We start from the raw sequence: 12,688 nt of genomic DNA, 5'->3' as shown, positions 1-12,688 counted from the left end.
TGTTACTTACCGGAATTAGTGAAAGTGGATTTTGTGAAATTGGACCCTTCGAACATTGTGTTATTAATACTATGACAGAGAACACGCAGTATACGTCGCATGAATATGCGGATATTCACCTAATTTACGGTGAAGCTTGCTGTAATGCCAGAGCTGCCCGGACAAATAGAGAAATATATGAAGGTAGGTGATTTTTACAGCTTTTTCGTTTGCTTGCTTTTTAGCAATCATTTTTCACTTTTTAAGATCGCATACCTGGATGGCGTGGCGGCGAAATAGGCCGTCCTGGAACGGTAGATGTTGGAGTTGTGTTAGAGGAAGTGGAACTAGGTCCATCGACTTCAGTGAGAATGATGGAAAGAAGGACAGGAATACTAAAATCTACAGTTCACAAAGCTTTAAAAAACCATCCATTTCATCCCTACCACATTCAACGCGTTCAGGCTCTAAAAGAAAGAGATTACCTGTCGAGGGTTAGATTTTACCGTGGAATGTTGCGAATGCATGAATTAGACCCCAACTTTCTTAATAAAATAATTTGGAGCGATGAATGATCATGCAAACATGATTGTTATTTTAATTTACATAACCTTCACAGTTGTCAGGTAGACAATCCTCACGAAATGAGAGAAGATCGTTCGCAGTACCGGTACAAAATAAATTTATAGTGCGGTATTTTTAATTATCAGATATTGGGACCTGTGAAACTGCCGCTAACGCTCAACTCTCACAGTTATTTAGAGTTCCTTCAGGAATGGCTTCCAACTCTTTTAGAAGATGTACCGTTAAACCTGCGGCGAAGACTATGGCTGCAAAATGACGGATGCCCTGCTCACTACGGTCGAGAAGTAATAGCTCATTTAGACAAAACTTATCCTCGCAGATGGATTGGACGATACGCGCCAATCACGTGGCCCGCTCGATCGCCAGTCCTGAATCCATGAGATTTTTTCTATTGGAGCTGTCTTAAGGTCAAAATTTATTCAAAAACAATTCAAAACGAAGAGCATTTGCGGGAACAACTAAATGGAGCTGCTGCTGAGATAGCCCACTTGAGATTAAGATCTCTAAAAGCGTATTTTCTTAAAAGGTANTAAAATCTACAGTTCACAAAGCTTTAAAAAACCATCCATTTCATCCCTACCACATTCAACGCGTTCAGGCTCTAAAAGAAAGAGATTACCTGTCGAGGGTTAGATTTTACCGTGGAATGTTGCGAATGCATGAATTAGACCCCAACTTTTTTAATAAAATAATTTGGAGCGATGAATGATCATGCAAACATGATTGTTATTTTAATTTACATAACCTTCGNTAATTTGTTAATTTGTTTAAAACCGTTTGAAAAGCAAATTGCAAAAAAGCGTTGGGAAATGCATCATAAATGCATAAATGCATAAAAAATATTTGCGAACTGCAAAAAAGAACGTTCGGAAATGCATCATAAAAAAAAGTTTTTCGAATAACTGACATAAAAAAATCATCAAGTGCACCCTGCGAATTTGCAACCTTGTGCATGCGTTTCCTTTTTGTAGCAGTGCGCCTTAAAATGCACAAAGGCTACAGCGTAAAAGGAAGGAACTACGCGATGCGTTATTGCACAGCATGGTACGGATGTTTTATGATTTCAAATTGTGTATTTCAGTACAAAATTTTTAGTACCATTAGAACCACCCTGTGTTTACTTGCTATTGTAAATGGCTGCATACATTTAGGCATATGCATAGTAAGAGGGAATGTGATGCAATTGATTATACTGGATCACAAATTTTAATTTTGATTTTGTTCTCCAGACGCCACTATCCAATTTGTATGTAAAATCGCTCGCTGATTCCGAAAACCGAGTTAATTGTTTTTTGTATGTATACGTTTACGTGATATTTGCAATTTACCGTTATTCAGCTCAAAAAAAAGTGGTTCCGATTAATCAGGTATTTCCTACGAACCAATTAAATAATCGTAATACAAGGTACGGCAAACGATAGAAAATAAAATTCTCCATAAACCGTGTATAGATTACTTTTCGATAGCCCTTATAAGTAGTTTCTGAGAAATTAATTAATCATTCCAGATTTTTGGTATTTTGATGGAAAAATGCGAAAAATTCAAACTTTAGCATGGAAAAAAGTAAAAAAATAACAGTTTCTATGTAAATATAATAATATATATTTATATATAATAAAGCCTGTTCCTTTAGAAAAAAAACTAAGCTACTACTAAGCTGAAGAAAATCGATATATAAATAACAAAATAATGACTGGTAAAATGAAAATGCGCAAGGATTTTTTGTATGAAATATCAGCAGATAAGAGTGTTACTCATACGCCACGTTCGCCTGAATAGATAGTAAAGGGATGCAAAAATCAACTCATGTTATGAATGCACCACAGAATTCATGAATTCATCTCATAACTCGAGTCTAGCGCCGCTGTTGTGTTGAAACTAGTCTTGTCTTTCACTAGCAGGTAAGCTTGTTGATTCATCCCATACGCAAACGAAACTCACACTCACACCACCAACCACCCTGCAGGGAAAGCTACTAGTTATGAACTAGAATTCTACCTGTTTGCGTTTCAGCCGAACTAGTTCACGTTCTATCCTTTTTCAATGTTAGCGACTGGTATTTTTAACATTGCGATGTCCTACGAGATGTCAATTGTCAGGCTATGCATCAGCATCTACTAGTATAAATACTAGTAGCATCATACCAGTTGATGAGATAGTCTGCCAATTCATGCCCCGTGAAAAGCATAAGTGTGCCTTTTTGCTCGCGACGCTCCAGCAGTCACAATGGCCGACAGAGCAGAGCACTCGCGTGGTAAGCCTGAGGTCCCAGGTTCAAATCCTGGCGCAGGGAAAATTTTTTTATTTTCTATTTTTTATTTTATTTTTATTTTTTATAAATTTATTTTTTTGTTTATGCTGTTTATTGTAATTTTTTAATTTAATAAAAAAAATATTTTTGTTTAATTTCTTTGTTTTTATATTTCTTCCTAAATGTTTTTTTGCAACGCAATTAGATTTTCAAATTTGTTATTTATTTATAAATTGAATAAATTATTTTTACTTACATTTATTTAACTTTAAAAATCTTAACCACCTCCAAGCGGCCTCGAACCTGCGATTTCAGAACCAGAACCAGTAGTCTTCACGTGACGCCACAGCCGACATTTGTAAGAAAAGCAATTAATTGCGTTTTATTTTTGGCTTTGGCAATTCAGAGGCAGATGTCGCTAATCGCCTAAGTTCTTCGAAATTGTCGAACTGGTAGGCACATACTAGTTAATGAACTAGTATTTTTTCTAACTGGTTTGGCCTTCACTGCAGGGCAGTTGTGCCGATCGTTAAGCAGTGGGAGCAATGAGTGGTCGACACTCATTGTTATGTGAATTCATTGTTCCTCGAATTCTTTTAACACGGATGGGTGCAATCATGGTTTTCAGCTAAGCAAGCAAATAAAGAAGGGAAAAAACGAACGGGTTTTCCCACCAATATGTTTGCCTGCATATTACGGACCGTAGATGCTTGGTCGATATATTTTAGTAAATATTTGAATTTGTCATTTAGTTTGTGAATTCGGAGATGAAACAAAGTAGAATTTTTATGCAGCTATTTGTTTCAATACACACAACCCGAGCGCACTTGTTATCAGATATATTTCCTCAAAAATAATGGATGTAAGTGATTGACAGCAAATATCAGTGCATTTTTCATTAACAATTGCCATATTGTAATACATTGTAAACCTGTGTTTCTACATATGCTTACAAAAACAGGTAACATTGGATGAATCTCCAACGTCAAGCCGCTCTATTCCTGAACTGAGGGAACAATTTAATGAAATTAAGGATAAGATTGTAAAAGGGGAGTACACAATTGTCATTGAAACTGGAAAAAGCAGGGTTTGGAAAATTTTTGGCAAGGTTGAAAATAGTGGCAGTGTGATAAGAGATGTTGTGGCATGCAAAAATTGTAACAGCGTTTTCAAGTTTACGAATAGCACGTCAAATCTTGTGAAACATAAATGTTATAAAAATTTAAAGAACCGTTCGGAAGATGAGCCAAAGATACAAGTTGAGCATCATACAAAAAAAAATTTTATTGATAAATTTGCCAAATGGGGCATAAAAAATTGCAGACCATTTAAAATGGTGGAAGAGGCAGGCTTGATCAAATATACGGACCTAATGCTTTCAATTGGAGCTAGGTATGGGCCGAACGTAGATATTCATCAGTTATTACCCCATCCAACAACTGTATCAAAAAATATAGACAATCTATATGATATAGCGCATCTTATACATAAATGCAGTTCTATATCCCATTCAATTCTAGGCTAATAAAGTGCAAGTTTGAGGTGGCTACGAACTATCAATGATTTTTGGCAACTTTTTTTTTGGTGACGATGTTGTGCATTCTTCTCCATATAAAAAATTGTCGATCGTATTTAAGAAAATGTGTGGTACCAACGATAAAAACAATATCAAAAATTGATGGTATTTTGTGCCCACCTCAAATTTGCACTTTATTATACTAGTATTGAATGGGATATAAAACTGCACACCCAAACAATTCATGAAAATTCCGAAAAAGTGTGAAATTTTTATGAAATTTTGTTGTATTTTTTTAACTTCGTACAAGATAACAACAAATTTATAGTTAAAACTTGTCATATAGGTATGATATGCACTATATATCGCACACTGAATAACAAGCCTTTTTCAATACTATTAATTTACATATTAACANGTTCGGTTCAACGGTTAAAAACAAAAAAATAACGCGCAAGTTTAAGTGTCGAGTGTCAAGTGCAACAACGCGCAAGGTTCAGGGTCAAGTGTCTGTCAAATGAGATGGGTTGCCTTTACATTATATATTGTCACATGGTAAACAAACATGGTAGGTATTACCACGTTTAACAAAAAGAAAAAAAGTGAGTATATTTATCTATTGAAAATTGGTTGAAACGAACCTTTAAACCGTTATGGAAAGTGGTTCGGTTTTCGGTTCGGATCAAACATTTGTGGAAAATTTCGGTTCGGTTAATGGTTCAGTTAATTAATAGAAAAAAGCGATTTTCCGGCTCAAAACCGGTTCGGTTCAAAACCGGTTCACGTCCCTGGTATATACAGATCTTTCAAAAGCCTTCGAAAAAGTCAGCCATTCAATTTTGATTCCTAAATTAGCTAGTTTGGGTTTTCATTCACTATTTTTATCTTGGATAAAATCCTATCTTCAGCATCAAAACTGTGTAGTCGTTGTCGACAATATGCACTCCAACTCTTTCATAGCGTCGTCTGGGGTTCCACAAGGCAGCATCTTAGGCCTCCTGTTTGTCATTTTTGNAAAACCGGTTCGGTTCAAAACCGGTTCACGTCCCTGGTATATACAGATCTTTCAAAAGCCTTCGAAAAAGTCAGCCATTCAATTTTGATTCCTAAATTAGCTAGTTTGGGTTTTCATTCACTATTTTTATCTTGGATAAAATCCTATCTTCAGCATCAAAACTGTGTAGTCGTTGTCGACAATATGCACTCCAACTCTTTCATAGCGTCGTCTGGGGTTCCACAAGGCAGCATCTTAGGCCTCCTGTTTGTCGTTTTTGTTAATGACATATCGAGTTGTTTTGTTAACTCTAATTTCCTTTTATACGCTGATGATTCAAAGATTTTTTCGACCATTTCAAATTCTTCAGACTCCATTAAGATTCAATCAGACCTTGACAATGTCTCAGCCTGGTGGCGAACCAATGGCCTTGAGTTAAACATAAGTAAGTGTTTTTATTTATCCTACTCCAAATCGCGTTACGTTATCCCCACTTCTCATTGCATTGCTGGTACCCGTCTATCTACTCTTAGTGAGATAACTGACTTAGGTGCAGTTTTTGACTCGAAATTTTTATTTAATAGTCATCTAAATTACACCATTGCTAAGTCATATTCAGTTCTTGCTTTTATTCGTCGATTTAGTTCAGATTTCACAGATCCTTATACTCTTAAGTTACTGTTCACGTCGCTGGTACACTCTAAGTTGCAATACGCTTCTTTTATCTGGAGACCCTATCATGGATGCCATATTAATAGACTCGAGCGGGTTCAAAATTCGTTTTTACGCTTTGCTATGCGGTCGTTGAATTTCGCCGACCCTATTCCCTCATATAAAGCCAGGTGTGCGCTAATTGACCTGAAATCTCTTCAAAGCAGAAGAACTATCCTTTCGCTCACCTTTGTATTCGATATTATTAAGGGTGTAATTGATTCACCATATCTCCTCGCATTTGTTTCCATATCCCTTACCGGACTCCGAAATAGTGATATTTTTTATACAGAATATGTCCGAACTCTTTACGCTACTAATGCTCCAATTTTTCGAGCTCTTACTGAGTTCAATATTCTCTCAAATTCTCTAGCTATTGATTTTTCTATATCTATGTCTGATTTCAAATCAATGTTAAATGCAATGAGTTTTAATGTATAACTCCTTCTATTTCTAAGTAGGCTGTAAGTAACTTTGTTATTCTAGATTACTACTGATTGAATAAATAAATAAATAAATAAATTATTTATTGCAATCAGTGGAAAGAAATTAGATAGAAATTATAAATGTTTTGCAGAAAACAGGACAGAACCATAGAATGAGTAACGTCAACCTAAATATTTTATCAGATATAATAAATATTTTAAAAAATTTCGAAGAATATTCGAAAGAGTTAGAAGGGGATAGGTACCTTACCCTACATTTAGTTATTGTGCATGTTTACTTTTTAAAACGAATTTGTGAAACAAATACTAATGACGAATTCGAAAGCATAACATCGGTTAATTTTAAACTCACGACATTATTTNTTATACTCTTAAGTTACTGTTCACGTCGCTGGTACACTCTAAGTTGCAATACGCTTCTTTTATCTGGAGACCCTATCATGGATGCCATATTAATAGACTCGAGCGGGTTCAAAATTCGTTTTTACGCTTTGCTATGCGGTCGTTGAATTTCGCCGACCCTATTCCCTCATATAAAGCCAGGTGTGCGCTAATTGACCTGAAATCTCTTCAAAGCAGAAGAACTATCCTTTCGCTCACCTTTGTATTCGATATTATTAAGGGTGTAATTGATTCACCATATCTCCTCGCATTTGTTTCCATATCCCTTACCGGACTCCGAAATAGTGATATTTTTTATACAGAATATGTCCGAACTCTTTACGCTACTAATGCTCCAATTTTTCGAGCTCTTACTGAGTTCAATATTCTCTCAAATTCTCTAGCTATTGATTTTTCTATATCTATGTCTGATTTCAAATCAATGTTAAATGCAATGAGTTTTAATGTATAACTCCTTCTATTTCTAAGTAGGCTGTAAGTAACTTTGTTATTCTAGATTACTACTGATTGAATAAATAAATAAATAAATAAATTATTTATTGCAATCAGTGGAAAGAAATTAGATAGAAATTATAAATGTTTTGCAGAAAACAGGACAGAACCATAGAATGAGTAACGTCAACCTAAATATTTTATCAGATATAATAAATATTTTAAAAAATTTCGAAGAATATTCGAAAGAGTTAGAAGGGGATAGGTACCTTACCCTACATTTAGTTATTGTGCATGTTTACTTTTTAAAACGAATTTGTGAAACAAATACTAATGACGAATTCGAAAGCATAACATCGGTTAATTTTAAACTCACGACATTATTTAATGATGTGGTTATTAGAAACCTAACTATTTTTCACAAAATTGCTTTATTTTTGTTCCCACCAACCAACAAATTATTACACTTCACAAACGAAGAAAAGAATTATGTTAAACAATATTGCAAAATCATGTTAGAAGCCTTAGCTATTGAACAAGATCTTAGCAATAATAAAGTAGTCCAATGAATCCTCTTTCAAACAATAAGGGACGTCTTTTCTCAGGATTTCTTCAGCCTTTAAATCCAACAAACAATCTTGATCGTGTTCAAAATGAATTACTATTATACGAAAATGTTAACGAAGCAATGCATGATAATTTTGATGTTCTACAGTGGTGGGAATTAAATAAGCTGAAATTTCCAATACTTTTTAAGTTGAGTTTAGAAATCTTAGCAGTACCGGCAAGTAGTGTCTCATCTGAGAGAATATTCTCAAGTGCTAAAAATTTGCTTTCTGAAAAGCGTTGTGTTTNTCTTAGCAGTACCGGCAAGTAGTGTCTCATCTGAGAGAATATTCTCAAGTTCTAAAAATTTGCTTTCTGAAAAGCGTTGTGTTTTAGGGTCTAGTNTGTTATTCTAGATTACTACTGATTGAATAAATAAATAAATAAATTATTTATTGCAATCAGTGGAAAGAAATTAGATANATGTTAAATGCAATGAGTTTTAATGTATAACTCCTTCTATTTCTAAGTAGGCTGTAAGTAACTTTGTTATTCTAGATTACTACTGATTGAATAAATAAATAAATAAATAAATTATTTATTGCAATCAGTGGAAAGAAATTAGATAGAAATTATAAATGTTTTGCAGAAAACAGGACAGAACCATAGAATGAGTAACGTCAACCTAAATATTTTATCAGATATAATAAATATTTTAAAAAATTTCGAAGAATATTCGAAAGAGTTAGAAGGGGATAGGTACCTTACCCTACATTTAGTTATTGTGCATGTTTACTTTTTAAAACGAATTTGTGAAACAAATACTAATGACGAATTCGAAAGCATAACATCGGTTAATTTTAAACTCACGACATTATTTAATGATGTGGTTATTAGAAACCTAACTATTTTTCACAAAATTGCTTTATTTTTGTTCCCACCAACCAACAAATTATTACACTTCACAAACGAAGAAAAGAATTATGTTAAACAATATTGCAAAATCATGTTAGAAGCCTTAGCTATTGAACAAGATCTTAGCAATAATAAAGTAGTCCAATGAATCCTCTTTCAAACAATAAGGGACGTCTTTTCTCAGGATTTCTTCAGCCTTTAAATCCAACAAACAATCTTGATCGTGTTCAAAATGAATTACTATTATACGAAAATGTTAACGAAGCAATGCATGATAATTTTGATGTTCTACAGTGGTGGGAATTAAATAAGCTGAAATTTCCAATACTTTTTAAGTTGAGTTTAGAAATCTTAGCAGTACCGGCAAGTAGTGTCTCATCTGAGAGAATATTCTCAAGTGCTAAAAATTTGCTTTCTGAAAAGCGTTGTGTTTTAGGGTCTAGCCCTGTTTCGGTAGGCAAAATAATGTTTTTACATACGAATATGTAAATTAATTAATTATTTTTAGGAGTTTTATTTATTTAGTTTTAATGTATTTTGATACTCAACTTTTTCTAAATATCATTAAATTACTGAAAGACTTAGTTTTTTAAATAAGATTTTTTGTTTCTATTTTATAAATAGTTTTAAGTTCCAGAACACTGAAATGTTTTACATTTTATTTTCCAATAAATGAATTATGTTTATATGTATCTTTCTGTTGCGTACATAAGTGAATTGCTTTAATTTTATTTAATAGCTTCGAATAAGCTAAAATTAAAAAATAATTATAGTATTATATGATGCTTTTCATTTCAATTCAATCGATCCAATTGCGACACGATTTTATTTTTCAACTCAACTGCTCTTTGGTCGAAATGAACAAGCACGTATATATGTTTGTAAGCATAAAAGTGTATTAGACTGTGTCAAATAAAAATACTAATTTCTTTCTTTCGGTCCCATATAAAAATTTCATTGTCGGTCACAAAAAAATAATTGTGGCGCTCGCAAAAATAAAAATGTTTAATGAAAAAACCATTTCCCGCACATTCAATTTTAATACAATAAGTGCAAGCTTGAAATAGTTAGTTAATTTTTGGGAATTTTTTTTTGTTGCAGGTTTCGTATATTTTTTCCATATAAACACTTTGTATGGAAGAAAATTGCTGACACGCTCAACAAAAAGCAAAAAGGCAAAAATCAAGGCCGGTCCACATAGAACTTTCGCGTTGGCTTTGGCATTGGCGTTGGTTTGACAGAACGCACGTTAAAAGTATGCTTGCTACAATGAACGCTTGGCAGCAAATGTTTGGGTCACTAAATTAACATACTAACGACAGATAAATTAATATTTCATATCAATAATTGCATTAAAAACGATATTTCTTGCCCGCAATTGATTAAAAAGGAAAAATATTTCACGTAATTTTATTTATTTGCAACAGCTGACTAGCGACGCACGCGAAAAGATGAGAGTTCGTCATCTGTTTGCTTTGTGTAGGCGTGAGCGTTGCCGAATTTTAGCTATGTGGACGGCTGCATTTGAATTCATGTATTCATAGTCAGCTGTTGAAGCAACGCCAACCCAACGCAACGCCAAAGCTCTATGTGGACGGGCCTTGAGTCAAGCTACTTCAAACTGGCACCTTATTGTACTAAAATTTAATATGATACAAAACTACATACCTAGAATTTTTGAATTCTGAATAAAAAGTTTTAAATTTTGAGAACATTTCACTCAAATTGCTCAAATACTTTTTTCTATATCGTCGTTTAAAGTACAAAACCGGGTATCGTCATTCTTCAAAACAGCGTAACTGACATTTGATGCCAAAAATTGGATTTGCTCACACAAGCTCTTGGCTCCATCCTTACCCATTCGTCCTGAAAGATACTANTATATATATATCTCATGATCCGCTGATCGGATCTTAACCAGATTAGTATGGGACCACCTCTGAGACACTACCTTTCCGATGCAAAAAGAATTATCGAAATCGGTTGACGTGGTCCAAAGTTATGCGGTAACATACATAAAAAAAAAATAAAAAATAAAATATTCCGACGAACTGATAACCTCCTCCTTTTTTGGAAGTCGGTTAAAAAGAGAACCATTTTGAAATATGAGTGTTTTTACTCACTAGAAAATAATTTTTGCAACCTCACATACGCGGTTTTGCATTTTGTTGATACGCGGTTTTGTACTTTAAACGACGATGTACACTAGGGTGTTTTTTTTTCGGCGACTATTTTTTTACTCCCACCATGAAATTTTGCGGGAAATGTCTAGAAACAAGTTCCCTGATATTAATATTAAGTGCTCGACCAAGGCGTGAATACATTTCCCGTTCAAAATATACGATGGGGGCGTGGTTACAGTCCGATTTCGGCAATTTCAATTTCAGTAGGAACCTACCCTGGATAAAGGGTCACCTACATATCAAATTTCGTTGTGAAATCTCAAAATTTGCTCGAGTTATCGTCTGCACAGACAGGCAAACAGACGGACATGGCTTAATCGATTTCTCTTTTCATTCTGATCATTTATGTGTACATTTTTCTACATGTATCTCGATTCCTTTAGGCTGTTACAAACAACCGTTATGCGAACAAAGTCATAACTAGAATGCTGAGTTAACAGTTGTTAATTCACACAAACATCGTTCACTCACACAACCTCCTTCTTGCACAGAGTTAATTCACAACAACTCAAGCAAACTCTTTGATTGACGAATTATGTCGAGGGTGGATCGTTGCCTGTGAGAATGCTATGAGTTGAGCGAACTCATTGCTGTTCTGAATCATGAGATTCTGTCCTTTTGTTACCCAGGCACGAGATTTGCTGGAATGCGGCGTTAATGCTAACATTTTTTGTGAGGAGTGATTCAAGGTTCGTTTTTTATGTATTCGTGCAGCTCTTTCCCTGCAGGGATAGCTACCAATTGTGAACCAGAATGTTACCAGTTTGCGTTTCAGCCCAACTAGTTCACGTTGTATCCTTTTTCAATGTTAGCGACTGGTATTTTTAACATGGCGGTGTCATAGGAGATGTCAATTGTCCGCTCCTGCATCAGCATGCTACCAGTAGAAATACCAGTAGCATCATACCAGTTGACGGGATAGACTGCCTATTCATGCCCCGTGAAAAGCATAAGTATGTCATTTTGCTCGCGGCGCTGCAACAGTGGCAATGGTCGACAGAGTAAAGCTTTGGCACGCCAAATCAAGAGATCCGAGTTCGAATCTCAGTGAGCGAATCTTTTTTTATGTTTGTTTTTTTTTTTATTTGTTTATTTTTTTATTAACGTCTCTTGTGTAATTTTTAAATTTATTGTTTTAAAAAGAAAAAAAAATTATTTACACTTAGGTCTCTTTTTATGCGGTTTATTTTTATGCGGATTCGAATTTATGTGGTTTTGCAAACCGTCTTTTCGCTGTAGCGAATTTGCTTTTTTGAGAGTTTTTATTACTTCTTTTCAGCGAGTAAGAGACAATGTTTCTGTTAAATAATTTTTCTTTGTATTCTTACATAATTCGTGTTTTTATTACAGATAAAGTTTTATTTATTTCATTAATGTTCAGTTTTACATGGAATAATAAATGTTTTAGTGAAGAAATAAATTGTTTTTGCCAAGGAATGAAACCGATTCAAAATAACGTTCCGGTTTGGGTTTCGGTTTTGCCAAGTGTTTCGGTTTCGGTTTTGGTTTCGTTCTTCAAAATTTATTTCGGTTTTGGTTTCGGTTTCGTTCCGGTTTCGGTTTTTCACAGAAATTTTGTTGATATTATTTAAATCACAATGTCTTAAACGTTGAGGAAAGAAAATCGAAAATTACAGTTCACTGATAATATCAACACTAGGTTCTTTCCCTAACAATCCGGACCGGATTTGGTAATTAGAGAATAAGAGAAACATTTTCTTTCAAAAA

The 12,688-nt window shown here is 34.3% G+C and overlaps 1 long non-coding RNA gene across 1 annotated transcript in view; it reads right to left on the bottom strand.

The window, feature by feature from the left end:
• Window positions 1-11,793, bottom strand: part of LOC108375968 (uncharacterized) — a 14,049-nt gene extending 2,256 nt beyond the window's left edge. Inside the window, exons 1-2 of the long non-coding RNA XR_001849219.1 lie at window positions 11,777-11,793; window positions 8,542-8,547 (exon numbers count right to left, since the gene is read on the bottom strand). This is a non-coding gene — a long non-coding RNA (uncharacterized LOC108375968). The remainder of the gene's footprint in view (window positions 1-8,541; window positions 8,548-11,776) is intronic.
• Between the last annotated feature and the right edge of the window lie 895 nt (window positions 11,794-12,688).

The sequence above is a fragment of the Rhagoletis zephyria genome, unplaced genomic scaffold (assembly GCF_001687245.7).
Source record: "Rhagoletis zephyria isolate East Lansing unplaced genomic scaffold, Rhagoletis_zephyria_1.1 Rzeph_scaffold_09705, whole genome shotgun sequence".
Lineage (NCBI taxonomy): Eukaryota > Metazoa > Arthropoda > Insecta > Diptera > Tephritidae > Rhagoletis > Rhagoletis zephyria.
Note: the sequence above shows the minus strand (reverse complement) of the source record. Positions and strands in the feature narration are given on the sequence as shown.